We start from the raw sequence: 26,709 nt of genomic DNA, 5'->3' as shown, positions 1-26,709 counted from the left end.
TTCCGTGCTCTGGCACCTCGCCTGGCCTGCCGAGCCCAGCAGGTAGGTCTGTAAGCACTGAGGCTGCCAGGATGAAAGGCATTTGCTACATCTACTCAGAGGGTCGTCAATGGACAACCTGTACAAGATTTATGCTTTAAATAATAAATGAACTAAACACCTTGAGGTAATTGGCTGTGTGAAGCTTCACAATAGCCCAGATAGCTTGTCTGAAAAAAGCCAAAGAAGACTGAATAATGGATGCGGGGCGTGGGGGATTTGTGCCAAGCCAACACTGCACAGCTCCTTTTTAAACAAGAGTGGTCTGGGACTCCAGTTTCCAGGATCCTAAGAAGTGCTGACCAGACTTTCTCTTTCTGTGTCCACAGTAATGACTTCAAACGTTCTTACTTTTTCATGATTTCCAATGGATGCTGGCACGTGACAGCCAGTTCTTTTAGCTTAATATGTGGCCCGCTGGGTGATGCAATCTTGTCCAAAGTCTACAGCATACTCAATTCTACCTGCACTTTATAAAGATAAGAAAGACCAGCATCTGAGATGTCTGGGGGTGGGTACCTCTGATGCAGTACAGATTTAGTAGCAACTGCCACCATGAGGACTAACTGATGGCCTGTCAACCAGCATTCAAGACATGTCCACTGCAGGTAACTTTTTGTTTTTAAAGAAAGAAGTTGCAGTTTGGTTGTTAGCTTTGGAGAGAGGGAGAAGCTGTAGCCATCAAAGGGATAAAGAAACTAAGGAGAAATAGAAACTCAATATAGACACGATGTGCTTGAGGAAGCCAATATAACTTCCTTTTTTACTTTTATTGGATATTTTTTATTTACATTTCAAATGTTATTCCCTTTCCCAGACATAAGCTCCTATCCCATCCTCCTCCCCTTCTTCTATAAGGATGTTCCTCTCCACATCCACTCCCTTCCTCCCCCCTGCCAATATTCCCCTACATTGAGGCTCCAACCTTGGCAGGACCAAGGGCTTCTCTTTCCATTGGCACCCAACAAGGTCATCCTCTGCTACATATGCAGTTGGAGCCCAGGGTCAGTCCATGCATAGTCTTTGGGTAGTGGTTTAGTCCCTGGGAGCTCTGGTTGGTTGGTATTGTTCTTCTTATGGGGTTGCAAGCCCCTTCAGCTCCTTCAATCCTTTTCCAATTCCTCTAACCAGGGTCTGTTCTCAGTTCAATGGTTTGCTGCTAGCATTCGCCTCTGTATTTGACATGTTCTGGCTGTGTCTCTCAGGAGAGATCTATATCCAGCTCCTGTCAGCATGCACTTCTTAGCTTCACCAATCCTACCTAGTTTTGGTGGCTATATATATGGGACACATGTGAGGCAGGCTCTGAATGGCCAGTCCTTCAGTCTCTGCTCCATACTTTGCCTCCATATCCCCTCCTATGAACATCTTTGTTCCCTCTTTTAAGAAGGAGTGAAGCATCCACACTTTTGTCATCCTTCTTCTTGAACCTTATGTGGTCTATGGATTGCATCTTGGGTAATTTGAGCTTTTGGGCTAATATCCACTTATCATTAAGTGCATACCATGTGTGCTTTTCTGTGATTTGGTTACCTCACTCAGAATATTTTCTAGTTCAATCCATTTGTGTATGAATTTCATGAAGTCATTGTTTTTGACAGCTGAGTAGTACTCCAATGTATAGATGTACCACATTTTCTGTATCCATTCTTTGTTGAAGGGCATCTGGGTTCTTTCCAGCTTCTGGCTATTATAAATAAGGCTGCTATGAACATAGTGGAGCATGTGTCTTTGTTGTATGTTGGAGAATCTTTTGGGTATATGCCCAAGAGAGGTATAGCTGGGTCCTCAGGTAGTTCAATGTCAAATTTTCTGAGGAACCTCCAGACTGATTTCCAGAATGGTTGTACCAGTCTGCAATCCCACCGACAATGGAAGAGTGTTCCTCTTTCTCCACATCCTCACCAGCATCTGCTGTCACCTGAGTTTTTGATCTTAGCCATTCTGACTGGTGTGAGGTGGAATCTCAGGGTTGTTTTGATTTGCATTTCCCTGATGACTAAGGATGTTGAACATTTCTTTCGGTGCTTTTTGGCCATTCGATAATCCTCAGCTGAGGATGTTTTGTTTAGCTCTGTACCCCATTTTTAGTAGGGTTATTTGGCTCTCTGGAGTCTAACTTCTTGAGTTCTTTGTATATTTTGGATATTAGCCCTCTATCAAATGTAGGATCGATAAAGATCTTTTCCCAATCTGTTGGTTGCCGTTTTGTCCTAGTGACAGTGTCCCTTCCCTCACAGAAGCTTTGCAGTTTTATGAGGTCAGACAATCCTGAGAACTCAGAGGAGACAACTACTTTTTGCCCACATTCCAATATAACTTTCAATGCATTGCACTTAGTTTTGTTTATTAGGGTTTTCTAAAGTTAAGATTACACATTGCTGATCTTATGTGTCTAATGTCCTAGGATTCTGTAAGCAGAGAGCCCCTTCCTGTGAGAAAAGCACATCAAGATATTCATATGAACAAATTATGGCAGCTTGGTGGAAAATTTAAATGGGGAAGAGATGAAGGCCAGGTAGGTAAAATAAAATTAGAAAACTACGGTCGTTGAGTTCAGATATAAAGGCATGGGGGATGATCAGTCTAGACCCTAGCTGCTGCCTGTTTGAACATTTCTGTAATCAAACTTACTTTTCTAAGACTATAACCAAACGGGTGTCAGGCAGCACTCATATCCAAAGCAATTGACACCAAAGGTTATTTTCAAGATTGGAGAAGTTGGGCATCCAGAGCCGCTTGGAGCCAGTTTCCACATGTACTCAGGAAGCCTGGGGTGCTGTGACCTATCTCTTCAGGAGTAAGGCTGTCCCACTGCTCCCCTGGTCACAGTATCAAATATCTGGGTAAGCTGTTTCCTCTGTCTTTGGAGCTCAGGATATAGGGCATCTCCTAGTCACCCTTCCTGCTCCCACGTGTTGTGTGCCTTATGCCCAACCACTGCCTGTTTTTTCCACAGCACTCACAGGTTGTGACTGTTCTACATGTCTGTTCGCCCCCCGCCCCCCGCCTCCTGTGCTCCAGAGCAAATGGGAGTTTTTTCCAGCTCCCTACAGGCCTTAGCAGCTACCTTGCAGCTACTGACTTCTCACAGTCACCCTCTTAATCATTTCTAGAGTCCGGCATGAGATTGCTGGATGCAAACACAAGCAGACGGACTCCTTCAGGCCACAGAGGCACTGTCTGAAGCACAAATGTACACAGCAAAGAGATGGACACAGGGACAACTTAGAGGCAACATTCGAATCCCTGGCGTTCACGGCCTTTGCACCACCTGCTAACACACGTGGGTATAAAAATCAGTTTGTCTGCCTTTTTCAAGGCGTGTAAATGTAACTGAGCATGCTCCTTAATATCCTGGGCCCTTGCTGTCTCCAGCTCTATGGATGAGATGTCAAATATTAATCACAACGACAACACAGGAAATTGCCTGGCACCTGGCACAGCGCAGACAGCCACAAATGTGCTCTTTATCTCCATGCTTCTCTCCTTTTAAACCTTTCAGGAAATTCGATAAAGGGAATATTAAAAGTGTCCAGGGAGTAGGTGTTGGTCTTTAGATCTAGAGGGTGCACTTAATTATTTTAACAGCCCCCATTGTGATTGGGAAAGCGCAAGTCATTGGCAGTTTCCCATGGCCACATGGTCCAAACAGAATAGTGCTTGCTATTTTCCAGTCCTTCAACCCTTTTGGAATTCTGTACACTTCATTCCAGTCTACAACGGTCAAATGTGTTCAAGAGCACAGCCCTTCAACGTGCCCTGTAATAAAGACGGTGAGCGAACAAAACATGCCTGCTACAGAAACAAAGACTATTTCAGTTGGAAAAAAAAACCTGCTCAGAGGAGAGTCATATGCTGGCATCCAGGGGCATATGGTAGAGGTCCAATGAGACACTAAAATGTAAAAAAGTCCCTCAGTAGGAAGCTGATGTGACCACGAATTCCAGGGGTTGTGTAACATGTTGGAAAACAGAAAGGTAAAAAAAAGACTAGTGTTGTAACCCTTAGAGCTAGCACAGAGTCTAAACTCTCAAAGTGGAAACAGACGCACACTGTCCATTGGCTCATAACTAAACTATTAATTCAGAGTTTGCATCAAATCTCTGGGAATAAAACAGCTATCATTTGTTGACAACTTAACTATACTGTAGTCAGCAGATAGTCTTAATGTCTCAAACTTAGATTAACAGACAGGAAAGACACATTTTAGACAATGAAGCAAAAGCAAGGGGACTACGAGGCTGTGGCTATCGCGTATCCTCACGTCCGTCAGGGTTAGGCACCGAGACCTGCTGTGAAGACAGGCCTCCAGTTTAGAGTATATTTTCTCTCCCTCAAGACACATACTTTGCCTTATTGTGTGAAGATTAAAAAAGTTTTACATTTAATAGAAACCAACTGTTTTGGTCTAGTATGTTAAATTAAGCTACACTAATCTTTTAATATGTAAGTATTAAAATATAAGTTTATTTTTAAAGTTTGCTTGGTTAAGGTCGTTTTTCATTTGAAAGCTTGTCTCTTGCCATTAAAGCTGTCCTGACTTTAACACATATGAAGACATTTCCTTTAGCGGAAATAAAAAGAGCTACTGGTTTATTTATTATTATTATTATTATTATTATTATTATTATTATTATTATTGCATGTTCTGCATAAATGCCCATATGTGGCAGTCAATCACTATACAGAGTTGAGTTCTAAATCAGAAAAAATTCATTATTCCACTAAAATATATTGTATCAGGCCTATCTGTGAATGTATTCCCAAATTACAAGGTGTCCCAACACTCATCAACCATACAGTCTCAACAATTCACCAGACAACCTCAGTGTCTCAACAGGTAAATGTGTTGAGGATACATGATACTTAGTTCATGCAGTGGGGTTGTGAGCACACTGAAAGGAGCAGTTAGAGTCTGACAGCGATTAGCTAAGATCCATGGTCTCTGGTCTTTCTACAGGTTGAGCATCCCTCATCTGACATGCTGAGGGCTCAGATATTTCCAAGTTAAGGTTTGGAGCTATTAGCATCTATGTATCTCAGGGAATATGGTTAAGTCAAATGAGAAATTCATTTATGTTTCCTTTATACCCTTACATAGTCTGAGAGTAGTTTTAACTAAGCCTTGATCCAGACCTACCATACAAAGTCATATATAGAATTTTCCATTTGTAGTTTCACATCGGTGTTCAACAAGCTCTGTATTTTAGAGCAATCCAGGTTTTAGACATTTTAATTAATGATGTTAGACCTATGAAAAACCAGCATCTCCACTGTATGACCTTGACAGGACTAGCTTCCTCTTCCAGATCATTCTCTCACTGGCTTTTGATATATTGCTTCTACAAATTTTTATACACTTTTAACCTCCATCACCCTGTCTTCAACACCCCATCATGAATATCATTTATTTAGGGAGAACCTCAAAGTCTCACTTATTTACTTCCAGCATCTCCCTATTTCTTTTTTCTCTTTTAAACTTATTTGTGTTAGATCCTGGGCCTGTCCTTTAAGATGCTGGTCCCATAACCTGAAGAAATCAGGCCACATCCCCTTGCAACTCCCTCACTAGGACAGAGTGTTGAGAAATCACTTGTTCTTTGGTTTTTATAGTTTCTCATTTATGGTCCTACCCAGTACCTGGCTATTCCATGCTTCTGGTCACATAGGCTATACCAGACTAAATTATAAACTGTAAACCTTTCCGCTGTCCCTCTAAGGATATAATAGTCAGACAATTCCCCTCATTTGGTGACTTCTCAAGGCCCTCCTCTAACTAATCCTGTCTGCAAGGACTCGCTCCCTTTTACTTCCACCATAAGCTGTCCCTCCTTAGCAAAGCTCCTGTCCAGCTTTCCAAGGGAGGTCGTCCTTCTCCCTAAGACCTTGTTCATGTCGTCTCTGATAGTCCGTGTCCTTTTTTCTGCTCTCCCACCTCCAGGCCTCCTCATGGTTCTCATGGCCTCCAGGTCCTTTTTCATAATAAAGCTCATTCTTGTGGAGTAAGTTTTTGTCCACATCTCGCCCAAACCAATTCAGCTTCAGCCTGTTACCGCTCTATCATCTACCCAGCTGTAACCCACAATTCTTGAGTTTTGTGTTTGTATGTATGTGTATGTGTATGTGTATGTGTATGTGTATGTGTATGTGTATGTGTATGTGTATGTGTATGTGTATGTGTATATGTTATGTGCTCTCTCCTACTGGAACTTCTATTAGCAAGAGAGTTCTCTACCTCGTGCCTAGAACAAAAATAATGTCATCCAGCAAGTGTTCATGTGAGCTGGCAGTTTTCACATGTCAGCATGCACCCAAATCACCTGAGAGAACTTTAGCAGACACAGGTTCCCAAGTCTAACCTAAAGCTTCCATCTTCTTTCTAAGGCTTGACCTACTGATTCAATGTTCTACCTGGTCACAAGTCATGACAGTGTAAGGAATTACAGATCCCCATCAGCTCACAGCACAGGTCCCTGGTACTTTCTAAGGGACTTCCTCTGCTTGACTTTATATTTTACATTTTACATTAAAGTGACTCAAACAAACACACCGCTTCTTAAAAAAGGAAAGTCACTGTGAAAGTTTTTCCAACAATTTCCACAACTAGGAGACTATCTTTAATTTTGACATACTTAAAGTTTTGTTTCATTGGTTGTTTTGTTTTGTTCTTGCCCAAAATGTTCCCCCAAAAGACTGGTTGGCTCAGTCAACAGTGCTATGGGAAGGTCATGATTTAGGAAGTGAGGCCTACTAAACAGAAAGAATATTCTGTGGTATTTGCTTGAAATGTCTATGAGAGCTCCAGCCCCTCCTTTTTGTCTCTTATTGTTCTTCACTAATGTGAAGTAAGCAACAACTGCCCATGTGCTTTTTCTACTCTATGATATCTACTTTGCAACAGACCCTAAAGCAAGAACCAGCCATGTACTACGGCTTCTGACAGTATGGACCAAAGCAAACTTTTCATCATTAAGAGATGGAGCTCTCAAGTATTTTGTCCCAACGACAGCTGATAAAACGATACCTCTTCAGTAACCAATATTTACTGAATACAATGAAAGTAATTGAGTTCCAGAAAGTTTCTAGGCAACTTTTATCTCTTATGTTCATATGACCTCCACCTAACAGGAGAGACAAGCAAGGCACAGGAGCACTGACTAGTTAACCTGGCAAGGTAACTCGGGTATCCATAAGCTTGGGGTGAGGTCCAAGTGTAGTCAACACAATTCTGTACTTCGACCTCTTAAACAGCAGCGTATGCGGCCTCATACAAGGTATACATTCCATATTCAGGATTTAAGAAAGGGACTATAAAACACAGCCCTAATTCTTCACCCATGAATCATCTGAACAACAGGTTTCTATAAGCTGTAATTTTCTTTTTTTTGACCATCAGAAGATAGAACATAAAAGATGAATTTGTCCCATAAGGAGAAATGTCCTACTATAAGCCTCGATGCTAGACAAATTCAAGGTATGCATGTGATGTATGGGCTAGCCCTTCCTGCAAATGTGCCTCCAATTGAAGAATTTCTTTATCCAAGGACAAGTTATTTCACCTTCCCATCTGTCCTGTGAATTTTTAAATGTCTAAGACAGGTGGCCTGTTAGAAACCTAAAACCCTGTGGATACAAACTATGATTAAAACCCGATGCTGGGCTCCCTGATTAAGAAGAGTCTTAAGTTTAGATAGGATTTTGTACATATCCTACAAAATGTGTCAAAGATAATTTGAACCTTACATAACTAAAATCTCCTTAAATTCTTCAGCAGCATATGCTGTAACAAACTTTTACTTGCACAAGATCCCTGTAGAAAATGCGCTAACGCCTGCAGAGCAGTATCCTGAAGCCATAAAATATGACCAAATCATCAATCGTTAAAGGCTTGTGGGCCATGGCTCTTTCCCCACCTTCTTTCAGGAGCCACTGATGCTTTCAGTGGTTGGTGACAGAGTCCTAGTAAACTGGTTTATCAGGTTTTGTTTTGATCCTATCTTTGAGAAATGTAACCACAGTTCTGCAAACAATATTTCTAAGTACTGCACTGCCCATAGCTAAGAAGATCAGTTAATAATGAGACAGAGTCAGCGCTCATGGCCGAGCCTTCTAAACGACTTCCACTCTGATTGTATTGAGTCAGTGAGAATTCTCTGGAAACCAAATCCCCCCTCCCCCCCCCACACACACACACAAAGAAGAGTTGAACAGCGACTTGTTGGGCCCCACGCCCTCTTTTCTATGTGTTATGGAAAGCCCGGCATGATCATTTTAAACATTTCCTTTTCTTTTCTAGAAAAGATGGAAGGGGTGCAAATGAAAGCCATTTACTGAGAGTTGAAATCTATGCTGTTTCCAGTTTGGCACAGAATACTAAGCAATGATCGTGCAGATAATTAAAATTTTAAATGTTAAATGATTTATATTCTTGTAAATAATTAAGGGAATTTTAAAAACCCAAGTAAGGAAGTGTTCAGAGAGAATATATACTACCCATCTATTTTCCAGAACAGTGATATATGAGACTATGTTACTTACATTTGGTTACTGGTAATATCAGCAGTGGCTTTAATTTAAAAAGCTTTAGCAAACTTAATGAAATTAACTGAAATTGATTGGCATTCTGATCCAGCAGGTATTAAACACATCAAGGTAAAAACAAGGCCACTGTGACAAATTCAATAGATCAATCTGCAGTGATGCAAAAATCCAATAAATTGAAATTTAACTAAAGAGTATTGCACAAACGCTAATCCCATCTACGAAATAAGGGAGTGTTCATCTGAGACTCTATTACTTACTGTTACTGCCATGAAATCTATAATTGTGTTACCCTTTGATTCCAGAGCCTTGGACTAGTTTGCTTCTTTTGAACGTTCCTACTTTTGTTACTGTCAATGCGCGGACTTTATGAGGTGGGCCTCCCCCTCGCTTTGTTCTTTCAGTCGAAGCCTCTACTGAGCAGAGTCCTGTCTTTGCTTTCAAAGGACGTTTCTGAGGAAATGTAAATGGAAGTATAAAGAGTCAGAGTCTCTCAAGGCTGTTTAGTGGAACAGTGCAATCCTAAGTAAGTCTGACCACAGAGCTTTACCCTCCACTCTGAAACACCGGTGTCTTCAGATGGGAAGCGATGGACACTGGAAATGTGTCTGAGCCGCAGTCTGAAAGCTGTGGGAAATAAATACCTCAACCACTCGCAACCCTGTCGCCACTTGTTGAGTTTTGGTAAAAGGAACTGTCTTCCCTGGGATTTTTCTGCCAAGAAATTCTAGTTAACATTTGCCTTAAATAGCCAGCATAATGAACGTTATGCTATAATTCCTCTAACTGGAGTTGAAAGTATTTAAAAAGAACTCAGGAAGAAAGAAAAATGTTTAATGGGAGGAGAATTGAATGGGCTTGGTCAGGTTGTCGAAGGGGACGTGCAGGAGGCTGTGAACTGTCTTCAGTTCCCGCCAGAGGGGCTGGTGAAACGGCTCAGAGGTTGAAGGCACAGGACTGTTCCTACAGAGGACTTAAGGTCAGTCCTCTGCACTCAAAGCAGCTGGGTCACCGTCTGGAGCAACTGCTGCTCCAGCAGCACCAGGACACAGCAGACACCTTGGTCAATGGGCTCCCCCATGCTTATCTTCTGTCTACTAAATGTTCTTCAATATTGACCTAGAAAACTTGCACACTGAACATTCCCACAAAGACTATGGACATACATTCCTTAAGGTCAAAGGTGAGTGAGGGAAACTGTGGTCCGGAAATAGAGCAACGGCAAAGCCATAGCAACTGACTAATCTCACAGCAGAGGTAGTGCCATGTCTGTAACCACAGCTTTCAGCACAGCGAACTGGGAATCTGCCTTTGCTTTAAAATAGCGCCCATAGCTTAGCACCAAGGCCTCAAGAGCCAATACAGAATTCCAAATTAGGACATAGTAGCATCAAAGGGAAAGACAGGGAAGCTGCTGAATATCTGCTCAGTGGAGACTTCTGAATTAAGATGGTAAGTTGGTCATTCCTGATGTCAAACCAAAACCGCAGTGGGATTAATTTATTAAATACATGAATCCAAAAGGACTGAGGATACTGGAGAAGCACCCATAAAAATTGTTAGAGTGCCAAGTAGATGGATGACCACCAATTTACTTTGCAGCCACACTCAATGGAATCCCAAGTCTCCAACAAAGAATTCCAAGAACTACCTAAATACACAAAAGAAGCCACAGACAACAAAAGACCCAATCAATGCACCCAAGTACCTCTGAAATCCAGAGCTGGCAACTATCAGAGGAAATACACAGCTAAGTAGGAGAGTCCCACATGAGCTGTTAGAAAGGCCATCAGATGCCTGGTGCTGCGATCACCTCTATAGAGTACAGGTGGGAGGACTGGAGGTTTGATGCCTGAAGATGCTAAAGCCAGCTTTGGGGACTATGTCAGGAACAGCTGTGCCTTTGGAACAGTGGCACTGGGTAGACACATGCACTTGGAAAGTCCCACTTTTTCCAGACAGGGTTCCCAGATGCTGACGTTCTATAGATGTGAAAATGAAAGGTTCCATATAGAAGTTGGTTAGGCTAAACTCAAGATAAAAGGCATTGAGATTCCTTTCTCAACAAGCCTTCTCAGTAAGGAGGTCCGAGAAGACCATGAGCCTCCTACCCATAAATGGTCAGTAAAGGGTACAAGAAGTCTCTACCATTGAAGGCAGAATCCAGACAGAACAATAAACGGAAAATTTGAAGAAACAGAGCAGAGCTGAATGTCTATGAATCACAAGGGGGAAACACATAGAAGGCTGAAAAACAAAAACAAAACTATCTTAAAATAAAAAAAAAGAAAAACACAGTAGAAAAAATTAGACAATCTTCTGCACAGTCAAGCAAAGACAGAGAGAAAACCTAGAAAAAAGAGCTCAGTCCAACATTTACATTGTAGTACGGGAATGGGATCAAAGAGAGCAGGAAAAGCCAGGGGAAGTCATGCACGAACTGAAAGATGCCTCGGGAGTGAGAGAAACCATGTGACTCCAGTGTGCAGGATGTAAGTGAAGTCATGCTACCTCACGTGGGTCACATTGCATCACATGTCACACATTGCACTTATATCCCAAACCACACATCAGCTGGGAACTCACAACGCATACAGAGTGGTGGTATATAAAACTTGATAAATTGTTCTTTACAGAATTCCACACAAAACATCTATCAAATAGAATGAGATAGGAAAAAGCTAGAAGTAAGAGGTCACTCCAAATCTATTTTTTGTGGACATTTCTTCCCCCAGCATACATCTAAACGATGTGATAGAACAAAGAAATGGAGAAACATGTCACAAGCTAGGCGCCACGTCTCTTGGGACCTGAAGATGAGGTGTGCACAACACATATCTTCACTGTGGGTGTCACTGTCACTGATGAGATCCACAAATGACACTTCTTGGTGGAGGTAGCAGAGGGGAGATATCCCTCCTATCATTGGTTCTAATGAAGTCTGCATCTACTGAAAGCAACACGGAAAAGCCTTCTGGACCTCTCTTAGGGTGTGAACCTGGACACAGATAGGCTTGTGTTATTCTTGGATTGTGTTTCTTACTGTGTGCCTTGCTGTTTAGATGAGATTATGAAATCTTTCAGCAGTGGGTCCTCAATGGTGGAGGTAAGTCACTGGGGTAGTCCTTTTAAGGTCAGAGCCCCTTAACTAGTTTAGGTCAGCTATATCAATGGCCATAACGATGGGAAAGTTCATCCTTGAAACCTAAAGTCTCCCAACCTCATTACTGGAAAAGTCTACTGCTGTGAAGGGCTAGCCTCGGAATGGTTCAATGTTCAAGAGCATCTCTGGCCTCCTCCTACCAGAGACATAGCTGGAAATAAACTTGTGGTGATCACAGATGTTTCCAGACAATGTCAAATCTTTGAACAGACAGAAATTCCTCCTGGTGGGAAAGGAAGTAAACAGTAAAGATAGGGGACTCTGAAGATCTTCCTCATAAAAGATAAATAAAAATGCCCTAGCAATACACACCATGCACGCCTACATGCACTCGCGCTCTGCAAGAGTACAAACAGGGACAAGCAGTGGTTGTCTCTCTTGAAGACTAAGTAGGAAAAAAAAAAAAGCAAAAGCCTAACTTTATGGTTATTTATTTTAAAACAACAGCACTATAAACATATATCACTTTGTTAGAAAGGTATTAAAACAAGCCCTAACATTTCAAAAGAGCATATCCTCTTTCTTCTTACTTCAACCTGTACTTTTATGAATATGACATCCTAATACGCTCCTGCATATATAAAATTAAATATTTAGTTATTATTTATGACATTATTTGCAGTAGTTTTTTAAAAACCCTCAGAGATAGAATGTTAGAAAATAAATTATGTTAACCCCACAAAATGGAAAAGTATATATCCATAAAAAATAAATTTATCATATACCAACATGGAGACATTTCCAAAATAAATCGTAATGCTGAAAAGGCATGGAGTGAGACAGTATGCATATTTTATGAATTTACAAGCTGTACGTCCTTACCCCTTTTTTCTTTTAGATAAAGAGATGGATGTAGTTTATTCTAAAATAGGGAACAGTGACAAGAGACTATGTGGGAGGGAGATTCTATGGTCCTTTGTGCCTTCTGAATTCCAACCAAGTGAATATCTTACTTGTACATTTTAAAATAAGATGAGATTTTTTTCACCCTGTGAATTTTTGCGCTTCAGTAGTCTGCCTGGGCTACTTCCTCAACCAACCTATGGCCACCATGCATAAACTGTCTCTAAGGTTCAGCTCCAGGGAAGCTCCACAAAGAAGCCTGTTCATTCAGGGTAATGCCATTGTCCCCTGAATAGAACAAGAGTTATCCTCCTTCCCTCTGCCCCCAACCCCCAGAGGTTGCTGGGCTCCAAGGCTGGCAGGAGAGCATCTTTAGTGTCAAGAAAACCATGCTTCCTTTCAAGGATCCTCATACTGAAGCCAGATTTAGAAAGAAAGCAGGGAAGGAGGCAGGAGGATGCGGAAGTTGGTGATGGTGTTATCACATCTGCTTCTGTGGGACTGGCTTGGGAAAGCAGAGCCAGCAAGGAGGCAGCCAGCAGCCTCACAGTCCCCAGCTCAACATCCACTCTCTGCTCTTGGGTTAAAGGGGAGATCAGAGACCGGAGATAGGGGAGAAAGATGGAACTCTGCTGCTCCCACACTGTCACTCTGGTGAAATCACCAGGGCCATTGTCAAGTGGGGATAACTTCTGGACACAGAAATGCAGGATGCCCTAGTGAGCAAGAAGACTGCAATGGAGCACACTGCAGGACTCAGGAAGACAGAGCTAGGAAGGTCCCTGTGGAGTGAGTTGTAGGCACATCAAACACTGAAACGCATGAGACCATATGGACCAACCACAGCAACAAATGAGAAGCAGGTGAACGATGTTTGAGTTCGAGACAGTAGCTTAACAAGCAGCAAAATGACAATAAAGCAGAACCTGTGTGTTTATTATTTACATATGCTCTAACAATTGTTGGTTGAGTCTTTAGGTTATTTCTGAAATGAGACACCCTAATGCCAAGACAACCAGGAAGTGGGCTGAGGGCTGAGGAAGGACAGTTAATCCTTACCTCTCACAGGGCTCGTTTAACTCAGTAAATATGTCTTTAGTGTACCACTATTTGTTAGACACACCACTAACTGGATACAGTTTCAGTAAGTTGCGAGGCCGACATATAATTTCAAAATAAAGCTGGGCCAAAGCAAAATAACAGGGGGAGTTGAAATAACACACCACATGACACAAATCCTGAGTTCACCTCACATGTGCAGGCATCTGAGAAGGCAGCCAAGACAAGGCATGACCAAACACAGCTTCCACTGTCACACTATTCCAGAACCAGAGCTTGAATAAGAAATTTTAAAGGCACTTAAGAATCTTGGTCCACAACACTCTTGAGAAGGCTATAAACACACTCTGATGCTTCAGAATCAGAAGAAGAGACTGCCTGCCTTGGTGGCACTTATTCCCAGGACTACTTGGGAGGCAGGTGGAGCTCTGTGAATTCAAAGCCAACCTGTCTCAGGGAGTCTCAAGTTAGCTTGAGCTATACGGTAACACCTAATCTCAAAAATAAAGAAAGTCTTTAGTCCTCTTTAGGAGGAGACTCAAAGTTTTTCAAAGTCATTTTAAAACAGAAATACCTTCCTATCTTTCCTCTATCCCCCGTACACTGAGGGATAAACAGAAAGGAATATGGGTATTATCTGAACTATTTCACAGATGTCTTGTAGGTCAGGGACATTGGCCACCAGTGCATTTTTCTGCTGGGAGAATGCTTCCACTCTCTGAAGATGCCTTGACTGGATAACTCTGAAGCAATGTTGATCAGCAGAAACACGATACCAGCTACTATAAGTTCTTTACTTGCCACCTCAATACTGAGAAAGAAATAACTAGGCTGAATTTAATTGTTTTATATTGTTTGGGGGACTGCATGTGTGCTATTCTACCCCCGAATGTCACCCCTATCCTCTTACTAATTAAAAAGTTATTATTTAACCTAATCTATCCAAAGTATATTATTTCAACTTGGAATATAAAAATAATATGTGACGTGGTCTCTGCCTTCTGTGTTTAAACCTTTGTAACTCATGACATATGTCTCAGCAGCCCTCAGCTCTGAGTCAAACAACATTGCCCTGTCACTAGGTCCATGGCTCATCTCTAAGGCCACGTGGTCAAGGCAGTCACACATATCCTACCTCTCAGTAAACAAGGCAGTAAATGAATGACAAGGTAAGCTGATAGCCTATGGGTTCATTTTTTCTTAGGTTAACTTATTCAATGAAAAGATTTTAAGCAGTCAAGATGAAGTGATAGATAAATATCTAAGACCCAACATAAGATGAAAAATTTGCATTTGGTGAACTATTTGTCTGAAGGCAATTAATGTTGAAGCAAAACTTAGCCACATCTTCAGAATGAACTGCATGCCATGGCTTTTTATCTTATCATGAAGACCCTTCAAAAAGAAGGAGTGACACCTCCGAAGATATGAGCTGGACATCCCATCTCTCTTTTTGCCTCCTGCATGTTTCCCGAAGACATTGTGCCTGACCAGTTGGTGTATCAGAACCTTTGTATGAGTGAATCTGGCATTAAGATCTATTTAGTGTGAATGCCCAGAACTTTCTCTTGAGTCCCTACGGCAAATTAACATGGAGACACTAAAATCAACTATATGCATGATACCCACTTCTTTTTGGCTATATAAACTTCTTAATGAGCACTTAGAATGTTATAAATGGTCAAAATGTGCTTGCTTGTGGGTTAACTGTATTTTAAACCCAAATCTTTTTTTTTAGATTAATTTTCTTTTATTTGTTTGAGTGATTTGCCAGCTCGCGTGTCTGTGTACTACCATGTTCCTGGTGCCAGTGGAAATGAGAAGAAGCTGTAGGATACTCTGGAAATGGAGTTACAGGTGGTTACACCTTCATGTGGATGTTAGTAATAAAAAAGGGGGGTCCTCTGAGAGAATAAGGGCTCTTAGCCTCTGACCCTTCTCTCCAGGCCAAATCTAAATATCTAGATCATAAACTAAACATAAAAGGGTGCCTCCAAACACACCCGGACTCCCTGACACCTACTGCCTTAATTGCAGGTCCAATCGCTTTCTTTTCCTTTTAGATAACTGCAGGACAGCCATGGTTTGAGAAATGCCGAACACTGAGAAACTGAGCCCTGAAGAAAGGACCTACAAGGACGAGCTGATGACCAATGGAGAAGGAAAAGTCTCCTTTTCAACCAGTCTACACAACACGCTTTCACTAGTCACTACTCACTTCAGCTAGGGCATTTTTATAGGTAAGTCGGCGTCTTTATTCTTTAGACCATGTGGAAGAAAGAATGCAGATAAAATTCAATCAATAATTTCTTATTCAATTACTGTAAGAATGTTTTCACGTATTGCAGAGATAGACCATTGTGCCCACCTTTAAAAAGCAAAGAAAAGAAAACCTGATGTACAAAAAATTTAACTTGCTCCACATATAAATTAGGAAGTGATTATTTGCATTACAAAAGATCATACTTTTCAAAAAAAAAGATAAGTAACAAGATTCCTTGAAATATCAAGTCCCTTGGTAGAACAAAATTTTAATCCAATTTACAAAGGAAACAGGGAAGCACAAACTTCATGTGGGCCTAACTCCTACTTCGAAATCTTTACTGGCCTGTGGCCTCCCTTTCTGCTTTTTCCTGCACCTCTGTGCAGGATATTATGTAAGAAAGCGCCCACTCTGCCATAGTAATGGGGTATGGATGTAGCAGAGATGTCTGGGTTGCTGGCGGAAGTGCCAGAGATTATCTGAGGTACTGGCGGAAGTGGCAGAGATTATCTGAGGTACTGGCGGAAGTGCCAGAGACTGGCTGGGGTGCTAGAGTGCAGAGGAGATTGAGATGAAGTAGTTTAGAGTCTCCGGCATGTCTTAACGCAAGGCTTCATCTTCTGCCTGCCTTCCTATATTTTGAGCTCTTCACAAAGGGATCGTTTTGTTGTTGCTGTTTATAACTCAGTCCCTGGGGCCAGGCCTGGCATCTGATTCACAGAATTGTGCAAACCAATAGTGCTGGAAAGAGATTTCTAGGTGCCACCGTGTAACTGAGTTTCTGGCCTCACTGAGGAACTGCTATCTCATTCAGTTCTCCGTGCATAGTGATGGAATGTGGACAGTGTGGCCGTGCGCTCAGGAGTCAAGTACAGTGGCTGAGCTCACACACTGCAAAGTGGTGGGGAACAGGAATTCACATCTGCAGGACACTCTGAACTGCAGACAATCTGTAAGCACAGCGGTAAGATGCTCACAATGTAACATGAGCAAGAGGCATTACTTACAGCCACAGAACAGATGCGGTTCTATTCCATCTCGTTCTAGAGACATAGTCAGTATTTCTGAAAAGAACACACTTTCCACATACGGGCCATCCAGAATCTTCTCCTGGTGATTCACTGACAGAGCAAAGCCCTTGAAGACGGGGTATTTTTTTTTTTTTTGAAAAAGCACACTACAGCATCTTTTCATTTTGGTCATTCTTCTATACTTTTGACAATAATTTAAAAACAGTAAGCATTCAAGTTCCCAGTCCCATGAGCTCAGGGTTGTACCCGGGCTCTGCCACTTTTCAGTCATGTGGTCTCTAAGAGGGACACTGAGAGCTGGCAGATTGAAAAGGCTGAGGGCAGTGGGGAAAAGAAAAGCACAGAGCAATGGGGGAGAGAGAACCTGGACTGTACACAGCAAAGCGCTCACAAGCACTGCAGATTATCAAACTCCCTCGGGGGAGCTGTGGTGAGCAGTTATCCCACGACATTCTAGAACAAGACAAAGAACTCCAAGAGGATTGGGATGAAGAAGAGAAAATAGATCTGCCTTTTGATTGACACCTCATGCAATGGAAAGGGTAAACAGGAAATCCACAGCAAAAGTAAAACGTATTCTAGAAAAACTACAGAAATCTTCAAAGCAAGACTTCTACAATGAATCTAAGTTTGCACATCTAAGATTAACATGATCCAAACCAAGAAAATCTTTTGTCATAATTCTCCTTCTTAATTCTGTTGTGAAACCCTGAGCTATTCATTTTTCTGGGAAAGGTTTGGTGCTTCCTCAAGAATATCCATTGGGGCTTTTTCCTGAAAGACTAGAAGAGATTCATCTTCCTAAATGTGTTAACAAAGATCCTCTCACATGTCCACACGTACATACCCAGGGAAGTCTTTCAACCCAAGCCCCATGGGGTGCTAATCAAACTGCAGTGTTCTGTAGACCAAACCATGATGGCTCTTCTACCAGATATCTCTGGTTGGCACTGGCAGCTATCCTGCAACTTTAAACTTAAATGAGAGGCCCAGAAAAAAAACAGGCTCGGCAATGATTTAATTGAAGGAAATTTTTGTGAGCCAGGAATTCTGTAACAAGCCAAGTTATAATTCAAGTATGATAATAATAATAAAAATAAAATATTCAAGGGCTCAGAAAAATCTAACACATAAATCACTTAAAACCTCTTCAAGATGTACTCCAGTTAACTGAGAAATGAATCAAACTGGAGATGCCGTGATGTGACAGACTTCAGATTGAAAGTTAGACACAAGTGACTCTGAGCTGATGAAAATGCTGCAGAAGTACATTTAGATTTTAATATTGTAAAATAATTTGGTAGTAATAAACTAAGTTTAAAACAATAGGCTTTGCCAAAAAGCACATTTTTTTAATACTGCAGGTTTCACTTAGGGACAATCTAAAGACAAATATCCCAAACAAAGATTACGATGCCTGTTTTCACGTGTCACCTTGATTAGGTCAATAAGTACCCAGGTTCTTGGCCTAACATTATATTGAAGTGTTTCTGTGACATTCTTTTAGGATAATGTGAAATTTAAAATAGTGAGAAAAGAAGAGTATACTGCTTAATGTGGTTGCCACTTAAGCAATTCCTGGAAGAACTGAAAAGAACAAAAAGGCAGGCATACTCAGACTCCACAAAAAACAGCCCCAGTTCTTCCTGTCAGCCAAGCTCTAACAGGACATCAACCCCACTCCATGCAGTTCTGAAACCACAGGACAACCCCAGCCCCCTGTAGGTATGTCTTAAAAGATCATCATTCTTTATTAGGGAAGTACAAATAAAATTATAATTGGGTACCATTTTCTTCACAGCAGGACGATGGATAGTGTTAAGGAGTTTCTTATAAAAAGAAAACCTGGAATATAGGTGTTAAGAATGAAAATAAACTATGAATATTTGGCATGGATATAAAAAGGTATGTAGTATATTCATAGTTTTACTGAGATGTTAGTACATACATGGTGTTCTTACGTTCAATAGCAATGAAGAAATGCCAAGAGGAAAATCAGCAGATCTAAGTTTGCAAAAAGGAAAAGAAACTTATTTGTGTTGTAAAATAACAACCCAAAAAGGAAATATAGGAAACAGTAAAGTGTCAAATGATCTACCACACATGGTTCACAGTAATCAAGTAATGTCACTGAATTGTTAGCAGCAAATCAGGTAGTGTCTATTAAATGGCATAAATAAAAATATAAAACCATGTATTCAACACAATGTGCCATATGTGTTCTAAAGAAATACGGGTTTCACTTTCAAATGAAGAAATATACTAAAACTGGCCTTGGAAAAAATGGAGTTAAACTTGCATTTTCTCACAAGGCTAAGGAGGTGATTTGCCTTGCAAGAGACTCTCATACACATGAGACACCTCTGAACACATACACTTATAACATGATACCATCCCCATAGAATAACCTTAACAAAATATTCCTGCAAAATTTATATAAAATGCTCACAAGTTCAATATATATATATGTGTGTGTGTGTGTGTATATATATGTATATACATATATATACACACATACACCAGCAAATACATAAGAAGCAATCCAAACAAATTAGTGATTATTAATCAAATCAGTATATCCTTGTTACACATTCTTGGAACGATGTTTTGAAACAAAGCTGAATAGTATGATAATATGCCACCAAAGTATTCTTTGAAATCACTCTGACAAATCAATACATAGGCAAATGTAAAGGAATGGAAAGAAATTGGTTTAGATTATGAACTGGTTAGTGTGCTTGGATGGACTGGCTACAGTTACCCTTATATCTACTTATATTGTAACAAGTCTCCATGACATCCTCACTTTGCTTAGATAGCCATGGACAAAATTACTAAAGAAGCTCCCTCTTGCTAATTAACCTTGGGGTCTGCTCTACAAGCTTTGCTCTAAAATGCCTTGTGTACATACCACTTACATCGTTCCCCACTTTGTGACGAGTACGAGTGTAGACTACAGCCCAGTGGACGACTTGCCTCAAGATAAGAGACAAGACGCTTAGTATGAGGGCTTCAGGATGAATTTCAGGCAAGCGCACACTGCTTGTGCAAGTGATTGGCATGTTAACTTCTTGACAAAATAATAAGTGAGTGTAGGTGTCAATCATTGTCTCAATGTATTCCATTGTACACTTTTGGTATCAACATGATTAAATTATGATTGTGTCCCCAGTACAACAAACTCCTCTTGGGAAGCTTTTACCCCGGTGCTCAGCCATTGTCTGACCAAAAGAAAAGAGAAGCCAAACTCACAGATTGCTTTTTGAATCAAAGATCGGATATCTGCAGCTTTACCAATGTCTAGTTATGGCTGCCCCTTTGTCAATAGGCTTTCTTAATTGTATCATTTGCTTCTAAATGCAGCCAGTCCTGACGGCCTCCCTCATCGCATCCCCCACTCTCAGGACACCTCCAGTTTCTTCTGTGGCCTTCACTGTTTCATCCCACAGGAGGAAAGGGGGAAACATGTCTGCTCCCCTTTTCAAAGAATTTTTTGTTTGTCTTTTTTTTTTTACAACTGAATTTCCAATGCATTTGTGATCTAAGAATTAGAATCCTGATGGGAAAAGCAAACAAAATTGAAGTATGAAAAGGGAAATGACACAGTGGAGGATGCATGAATTCAATAAATAAATGCAATGCAAATGAGAGAATTCACAAGACAGGGATGCATACTGCCAACCCCAGCACTCCAGGAAAGACCAAAGATGCTCCAGCCGGGCATTGAGAAGAAAGGATCACACACTGCAGCAATGCTCACCAACTAGTCTTCCCCAGAAACAGACAAATGACCTAAAAATCCTATCGTCGTTGTTGTTGTTTCTCCCTTTACATACTGCTGAAATCATCTTCTGTCCCCTCACTTCCTGTCAACAGGAGTGCAATCCATTTCCTAATACAAGAGTGATGTATTAGCCACCTGAGTTTCAAACCTGCTTTTCCTCATTTTCAGGGGAAATTTATGTCGTGATATGCCACACTTATTTTGATATAACTTACTGTGCAGAAGTGGTGTTTCTGTGAATTAAAACCAAAGCACTGAGCCACACCACCTCCACGAGTGGAGGGAGTGCACTTTATCACAGCCCTACTGAGAAACGTTTTAATATATATTCAGAATGGGGAGCACCACGGTAATCATCCAGAAGGAGCACTGACAGCAGACAACGTGCAAAATGCCCTGAAAAAAACTGAAAATCACTTAAACTCTGTTACACATCTTTCTGAAAAGAAAGGCAATCATGCAGGCAGAATATCCTCAGGCTGGAAGACCGAATGCAGGGGCACACACAACCAGAGAATCTACTCAGTGCTGTCCGGGAGATACCTATAAGGATGGAAGCTCACTGCCGTGACTACGAACACTGCTGGTTACAGCCATCACCAGCCCTACATGGGCACTGAGCGTTTCACATGTGGTCAGGGCAACAGATGGAATCTATCCTCGATGTGATCTCATTTTGCTAATTTAACTGTACACAGTCACACGATGCTAGTGGTTACCATGTTGCACTGTGCAGCACTACAAAGAGTCTGTTACCAGAACAAAAGAGCAAAGTCAGACAAATCATGAAGAAATAGTCTAGATATTCGATTCCTCAACGAGGTCACAGGCTCAGTGTTTATAATAATTCAAGTATCCTCTTCTTAATACCAGCCCACATCTCCAGTCATTCAATTTACATACCCTAGTGATATGCTATCAAGGATGATGGGCAGAGGAAAGTAAGCGGTGCTGTGAGCCCAATTGTGGCAGCATGCTCTACAATCCCAGAGCTGAGAAACAGACAGGCAGATATCTGGGCTTGCTGACTAGACAGCCAAGCCTATTGAGAAAGTTCCAGCCCAGTGAAAGACCCCATCCCCAAACAGGACAATAACACCTGAGGAATAACAGCCAAAGTTACCTCACACAACTGTACACCTGCATGCACACACGCACCCAGCACACACACACACATGCAAGAACTCTAACATCCTGTCACTGTATGTCTAGCTGTATTTTACTGTTATACAGGCTTGACAAGCCACGAGGAGTAATTATTCTCTACTCTTCCTAGAGAGATTCTTAAGATGACCCTCACAGGCTCAACTGAGAGCTATCACTCACTCAGATACCTGCTTTCCAGGTACAACCACCGAAATGCCAAGAGGAAATTAATAATAAGTCCAAGGAAATCTGAGGACCAGAAAACTTGTTACTCAGATAAACTTTTGGAACCCACAACTAAAATATTCTTTACACACCATTGAGAATGGTAGCCAAAACTTTTCTTTTAATTGACAAAGTCCCTTTTGTAATACATGTAGTTCTTCTGCTTCTTTTGTCTAATACCAAGACAGACTATTCTAAAGAACACCATCCAGTAGCAGTAAACTTAGGGACTAAGAAACACATAAATCTGTAGCCCAGAAGTCCCTCACTTAATTTTTGGCTGAACTATAAATTTTCAGGTAAGGTTATACACACATGATCATCTTTATTTTAATGAGAAGTAAGCTGGTTGATCGTTAGATTCTTGTCTCCTACCCCAGTTTCTATGGCCACGCCTTCTTTCCATGGCCACACCCTTTTCATGGCCACCTTGAATTAAATATCCTTCAATTTTGAAATGATGGGAAAATTAGTAGGAAACAGCATTTATATATACATGCAAATATTTTTTCATGTCTTCTTGAACAGAACAGAAAACACTCTTCAAGGATGAACTTCTCATTCTGAACTTACTGAATAAAGTACACTTTCAACCATGCTCCCTAACCATAAAGATGAATAAAAACAAATTATGCTTAACTCTTGTGTATGTCGTTACCTATATTCAAGAAGCAATTGTGTGAATATAGTTTTGATGTTCACAGAGTAGGCACTGTTGAGTAAGAGTGATTACAATGAGCTAGCCTCGTTCATGGTGTTCAACGCCCAGAGCTATGATTGGAGAAACTAGATATGTCCAACAGTCAATGAGATAGGCAAACTATTCTACCATCTCTGATGTTTTTAAAGAAGAAACAGCAGACCAATGATTAAAAACTCCTTTGTAACTATCCAATAATGTTCAGACGGCCTCCCCATTTTTCTATCAATACTAGCTAATCCACAGAAGACTTCTGTACTCAAAGCGAGGCTCAGATATTTTGGCTAGTGCTAGAGTACTACAGAAGCTTCCTTTGAGAAATAATTCATCAACAGTTTGTTACATTTAGAACACAAAAACACTTTAGTTGTGTTGATTTGCAAAGCATACCATAGAACTGAAAGTCATGCTTCAGGTCATGGTCAAATGTAGCTGCCAAGTGCCACCATTTCTTGTGGTCCAGAGACAGATCTATTAAGTCATCACTGGTATCAAATTTAAGTTTACTATTAAATGTGTTTACCTTTTAGGTCCTGGGGTAGTTAATATGTATAACACGAAAGAAGAAATTTTTTAATTAATGTTGTAATTTCTCACTAACCTTGATACCACTAAATGTTCAATAGCCAAACCTGGTTGATGTGAATATGAAACTATTTTTACTCATCCCAATATATGTTGAGTTGAAATTTGTGCTTCATTTAAAATGGCACCAATCAGATGTCCCTAAAATCCAACAGATACATAAATACTCATTCATCATTATTTTTGCTTAAAAGAATAGTAATCTGGGTTGATGGAGATGATAGCAAAACCTTTTCAGAGATAAGCTGTCAAATAAATGATTCCATTTGCTTCAAATTCCTCAAAAGTTACCAAAGGCTACATCAGTCACACAGGAACCTTACATATCTGAGATGCCTGGATGGAGATTCCCCCCCCCTAATAGTCCAACCATTCACCCTTAGTCAATAAAAACATTCATTTTACTGCTTAAAGTCTGCATGTTAATTCAATTACGTTTCTTATTTCTGCCTGTGTCTTATGTATAAAGTGCTCCTTTAACATCCATACACTTGAATTTCCTCTTGGGTTCTTGTAGCAAATGACTCTTCCTATGAATGTATAATTTATATCTGATCACACTGAACTCATTTCTTATATTTTAAGAAGAACAGAACAAGCCAACATGCTTTGGCACATTCACTCATCCCCAGTCAACATTGCTGAAGAAAAATAAGGTTTGTGCATGTGCTCGTGTGTGGTCTGTAGGCTTAAGTCTGATTCTTTGGGAACAAATTATAGCAAAATCTTAGGAACTGGAGGTAAGAACTGAACTCTTCAACAGAGCAGGCAAACTGGTGTTTGCACACTGTTCCTGCCAATACCGTCACAGGTACACAACTTATACTACCGCAAATGCCAAAGCCAGGGCTGCTGTGTTTGCAGGAGCAGTGGTTGCTACAACAGAGGCCTAGCATGACCCTGCATGTCCAGAAGGGGGAAAAGGGGGGAAAAAAGCCTGAGAAAGTTGGCAAAAGCAAACTAGCTGCCACTGATTTAAAGTAAGGCTGACTTAGGTACCTACCTCCAATCTCAGGTCCATAATTTTCTGGTTATGATATGACAGAGGCTCGGTCACCACTGCTAGGTCTCAGTTTCCTTGTTTGTGAAGTAGAAACCCTGACACATATCATTAAAGTGGCTGATGGGATTGGAAACGATGAATTACCACTTGTGTGTTAGTCATCCACAACAGAAGCATGCAGTGTCGGAAAGCTGTTTGAGACCACACTGAGAGCCTCTCTTACCATCATATTAACAAATTCCCAGGCAGGTCAACACAGATAGGGCTTTATGCTTACTGCAAAGGAATGGTCAAAGCACTTAGGCTCCTTACAGAATGTCTGCGTCAGCATATGCTATCCAATGGGAAACCTGTTCAGAACCTTTCCCATCACATGAGGCCCTCCACTGGCAGAGTGGCCACTTCCCACTGGAAGTCTCGGTTGTGACGGGTGGATCCGAGTGCTGTCAGCCAGGGCATCAGGAGCAGCTACAGGAGGTTGTGCTCATGCATTTCAAGATTACTTAACCCTAACCTATTCTAACGCTAGCATTTTGCTAAGTATCTTTTGGTCTTTTCTTTTCTTTCTCCTTCTTCAGAAATCCAAGAGTCTAACAGAAATTCACAGCTGAGGTTTATCCCCATTCAAGAAATTTAGACTACTATGTTGAAGTCAACCACCTATATCACATCTTGGTTTTCAAAATCGGAAACTCCAAAAGCAGCTCAGATCTTTCGACTGGTATCCATATAAGATACTAGATGTCTATAATAACATCAATGAAATATTTTGGTAAAACTTAGCAATGAATATGTGTATGTTTTTTTTAAATCGCTATTTCTTAAATATAGCTCTGCAGCCGGACATCTGATGTAACAGGCTCCAAAAATTGCAATCGCCAAGAAGAAACACATTTCAGTATTCCATTATGAAACTCACTCAGAATGTGTGATTCAGTGCTATCGCCATCAGTTTCCGAGGCCTACAGTGAGAAGCCAGAGGTCGGGCTGGGAATAAGGTTGTCTCACTTTTGCCCATCTCTGGAATGCCAGGGCTTGAGGTGGCTGGGAAAAGCTGATAGGTCAAATGGTTAGGAGTGAAGAGTACATGTCTAGCAAAGACATGGCTAAAAGTCTAAACTGTCACTCCAAGCAGGGATGCAGGAGGGGCAAGTGTAGTGACAGTTTTCAAGTGACATTTATAAATCTTAATAAAATGTGACTTAATGCGCAAAGGAAGGACCATCAAAGGACAAAAGCTGCCATCAATCTGGTAGCCAATAATCCAGGAGCAAAGGCTCCATCAAGGGGCACCCAGCCTTTTGACAGGGAAACACGACGCTGCTGTAGATGGAATTCACAGCTGTCTTTGGACACCGTGGGTGAACACGACTATCGTGCGTATGTGGTCACATTTGCAACTGAAGGCTGGGTGCTCTAAGCTCAAAGCTTGCATTTGCACATTATAATTTCTCTTTGATCATCATATACAAAGAAAACTAGTCTTTCAGCACGTTCACTAGTAAAACACTCCAATCACTCCGACACGGCATCATCCTTATTAAGATCTAACAGGTCTAATATTACCAATGGGGTATTGAGTAGGGAAGTCACTGGTTACATCACCAGATCACAGATAAAAAAATAAACAAGCCAACATCTGGCTAAGGCGAAGTTCTACTGTCTTCTTGTCCACGGACTCTTTACAAATGACACTACCTACTCCCACTTAAAAGCATCTTGAGCACAGGTCCTGCGGGGCAGAGTGGGGCTCAGTAGTCAAATGTCTGCCTGGATTCATGAGGCCCTGGGCCCACAGCCCAGCAAAGAACAAAAGGGACAAAAAGAAAAAAATATATCCAAACAATACCAAAAATCAGTGCCTAGGAACTGTCTAAAAGTAGACACCATCTTCAAATCAAAATTAAAATAAGCAGACCCCTGTGTGCTATTAACTAAATAAAAATTTCAGCATTCTTTAAAAAAAAACATTTTGACAAAATATTTGCCTGTGACACTGTGCTTTTCAAGTGTTATTTTGATGTAAAATTGAGTGTTTAAGAATGGAAATTCCCTCAAGCCTCTGAAATGATAGTGCGGTTGACAGTGTCAAAAGTCATGCTGAGATCAAGGCAAACGAGCGGGAAGCAGAGCAACAGCATTCATAAAGAGGTCGTTTAAAACCTCTTTGCTGTGATACAAACTAAAACATGACTAGAATCTCATCAGAGCAAGAGCGGGAGAAAGAAGTTCAAGTGTCCATCCTCAACCAGAAAGAAAAACCACCGGCCAAAATGGCTGAAAGACTTGATGCCTGAGGACAAATGCATTTGTATGAGTGAAGC

At 41.0% G+C, this 26,709-nt stretch overlaps 1 protein-coding gene and 1 long non-coding RNA gene across 18 annotated transcripts in view; one reads left to right on the top strand and one right to left on the bottom strand.

Moving 5' to 3' along the window:
- Nucleotides 1–26,709, bottom strand: part of Npas3 (neuronal PAS domain protein 3) — an 825,122-nt gene that overhangs the window by 627,974 nt on the left and 170,439 nt on the right. The gene's annotated exons all lie outside the window — the stretch shown is intronic.
- On the top strand, nt 27–26,500 carry LOC102547735 (uncharacterized). Of its 3 annotated transcripts, XR_005486308.2 has the most exons (5): nt 28–647; nt 2,447–2,557; nt 3,156–3,325; nt 15,712–15,888; nt 20,306–23,786. It is a non-coding gene; the product is annotated as an uncharacterized LOC102547735 (long non-coding RNA). The 3 variants fall into 3 exon arrangements; XR_010052235.1 differs by lacking the exons at nt 3,156–3,325; nt 20,306–23,786 and adding an exon at nt 24,964–26,500 and having other exon boundaries at nt 27–647; XR_593023.4 differs by lacking the exon at nt 3,156–3,325 and having other exon boundaries at nt 29–647; nt 20,306–23,787.

The sequence above is a fragment of the Rattus norvegicus genome, chromosome 6, assembly GCF_036323735.1.
Source record: "Rattus norvegicus strain BN/NHsdMcwi chromosome 6, GRCr8, whole genome shotgun sequence".
Taxonomy (NCBI): domain Eukaryota; kingdom Metazoa; phylum Chordata; class Mammalia; order Rodentia; family Muridae; genus Rattus; species Rattus norvegicus.
The sequence above is the reverse complement of the archived record's forward strand: the minus strand, read 5'-3'. Positions and strand labels throughout refer to the sequence as shown.